We start from the raw sequence: 2,919 nt of genomic DNA, 5'->3' as shown, positions 1-2,919 counted from the left end.
GTTAGATGGACCTTTGGTCTGGCCAAGTATGGCCGTTATTATGTTCTTAAGTTTGCCGCTCTCCTTTGCTCCTCTCACCCCTGGGAGCTTACCAAGAGAGTCTCACCTTTGCATGCCAGCCAGGGTAAATTCTCAAGGATCTGTCCAGTTTTGCTAGAGTCAGAGCATCAATGGGACCAGCAGAGGCTCCACTGGGATAGAGTTTGGTGTCTGGTACAGACCTCCAGGATCTGATTTGGATATGGATAGAGATCTCTTTAATATTTTAATGAAATAAACACTATCAGGAATTGTGTGATTATGGGATACTTTAACTTCCCAGATAGAGACTGGAGGACAAGTGCTACTAATAGTGGTGGGACCCAGATATTCCTGGATGTGATAGCTGACAGATTTCTTCACCAAATAGTCACCGTACCAACAAGAGGTGGTGCTGTTTTAGAGTTAGTATTGGTAAGTAGTGAGGACCTCATAGAAGAATTGGTTGTAGGGGACAACCTTGGTTCGAATGATCATGAATTAATTCAGTTTAAACTAAATGGGAGGGTAAATGAAAACAGGTCTGCAACTAGAGTCCTTGATTTCAAAAGAGCAAAATTTTAAAAATGAAGGGAATTAGTTTGGAAATGGACTGGGGACTGAAGAAAAACTGTTTCTGACCTTCCGTATCTGGTGTTCTTCAAGATGTGTTGCTCATATCCACTCCAATGCAGCTGTGTGCTCACCCCAAGCACCACCGCTGGAAAGCTTTCCCCTCAGTGGTATCCGTTGGGTCGGTTCTGGTGCCCCCTGGAGTCACGCACTCATGGCATGGTATATAGGGCCTTACTGCCCCACCGCCCCCTCAGTTCCTTCTTGCCAGCTAACTCTGACAGAGGAGCAGGCAGAGGGGTGGGGGTTGGTATGGACATGAGCAACACATCTCGAAGAACAACAGTTACAGAAGGTCAGGAACTCGAGTGCCAACTCATGTCCATTCCAATGGAGGTGACGCCCAAGCAGTTGCACAGCTGGAGGGTTTGGAGTTCATTGGCATGCTGAGTGTAGCACCATCGGCCAAAGCCTGCGTCATCTCTAGCTTGCTGGGTGATGGCATAGTGTGACTTGAATGTGTGGCTGGACGACCACATCACCACTCTACAGATGTCCTGAATTCAAGGATATTTTGCACGCTAGGCAAAACTTCCACCTTGCGCCCCACCCTTCCCTCCTCCTGAAGCATCCCTTATTATAAACTTTCAAAAATGAATACTGCATAATGTGGCATTGTTCATTAGAATTAATACATGTTTGGCTTAAAAAATTATTAATTTCATTATTTAGTCTACATATTTAATGAAAATAAATGAATAACCTGACAGTGTTGACATTGTTATTGTTTTCACTTTGCACAACATAGCACGGATCTTAAAATCTGTAAACTGTAAACATCATATAGGAAGCCAAATACTGAACTAATTTGCTGCATCAATGTGAATCTTTCTTCAACCGAATGTATTGCTGTGTCGATGACTGCAAAGTAAAAGTGTCCCTGTGTGTGAGCAGTGTGTGTGTTGGTTGTATTTCTGTGTGTGAGCAAGTGGTCATGTGTGGGGTGTGTGCTGGTTGTGTGTGTGTCCCTGTGTGTGTTAGCAGGTTTTGTGCTGGTTGTGTGTGTGAGAGCAGGTTGTGTGCTGGTTGTGTTTCTGTGTGTGAGTAGGTGGTTGTGCGTGGCGGTGTGCTGGTTGTGTGTGGCAGCAGGGTGTGTGCTAGGTGTGTCTGTGTCCCTGTCTGTGTGTGTACCGAGCGAAGGAGCTCATGTCCAGCATGGGACTGCTGGCAACAGGGCTGCCAGACAAGCCTGGGGGGCGGGGGCAAGCCATCATTTTTAAAAGTGAGAAGGCTAAGCTTTAAGCGGTGGGAAGCAAGGGGTGGGTGTGCTAGGGAGTGGAGAGGAGCTAGTGCAGGGGTCGGCAACCTTTCCGAAGTGGTGTGCCGAGTCTTCATTTATTCCTTCTGATTCAAGGTTTCGCGGGCTGGTAATACATTTTAATGCTTTTTAGAAGGTCTCGCTCTATAAGTCTATATATTATATAACTAAACTATTGTTGTATTGTAAAATAAACAAGGTTTTCAAAATGTTTAAGAAGCTTCATTTAAAATTAAATTAAAATGTTGATCTTACACCGCCGGCCCGCTCAGCCCGCTGCTGGTCTAGGGTTCTGTTCACCTAGGCCGGCAGCGGGCTGAGCGGGGCCTGCGGCCAGGACCCCGGCTGGCAAAGGTCCGGCAGCCAGAACCCCAGACCAGCAGCGGGCTGTGCGGGGCCGGTGGCCGGGACCCCACAGCCCACTGCCGCTCAGGGGTTCCATCCGCCAGCTCCTGCCAGCGGGGATGCCAGCTGCCAGACCCGCTCAGCCCACTGCCGGTCTGGGATCCTGGCCCTGCCCACATACAGTGGGTACCTACCTTCTCCCTGGTTCTGGCCCATTCTCTTCCTCTCTCTGCACTGAGCTGAGGGTGGGAGTGCACTGAGCACAGGGCTGGGGGTGAAGGGTCTGGCCAGGAGCTAGAATGAGGGAGGGGGCTCAGGGTTGGGGCAGGAGATTTGGGTGTGGGGCACTTACCTGGGCAGCTCCCATTTGGTGCGAGGGGTGCAGGTGGGAATGGGGGGGGGTGCAGGAGCTCCCGTTTGGTGCTCAGGGTGGGGGTGGGTATGTGGGGGGTGCAAGAGTCAGGATGTGGGGGTGCATAGGGTGTGGGGGCGCTGGGTATGTGGGGGGTGCAAGAGTCAGGGCAGAGGGCTGGGGGCATGTGAGGGGGGTGCAGGTGTCGGGGGGGCTGGGTATGTGTGGGGGTGCCAGAGTCAGGGCTGAGGTCATGGGGTGTGTGTGAAGGAGTCAAGCAGAGGGCTGGGTGTGTATGAGGGGGGTACAGGGC

The sequence above is a fragment of the Terrapene carolina genome, unplaced genomic scaffold, assembly GCF_002925995.2.
Source record: "Terrapene carolina triunguis isolate 2854851 unplaced genomic scaffold, T_m_triunguis-2.0 Scaffold714, whole genome shotgun sequence".
Classification (NCBI taxonomy): Eukaryota; Metazoa; Chordata; order Testudines; family Emydidae; genus Terrapene; species Terrapene triunguis.
Note: the sequence above shows the minus strand (reverse complement) of the source record.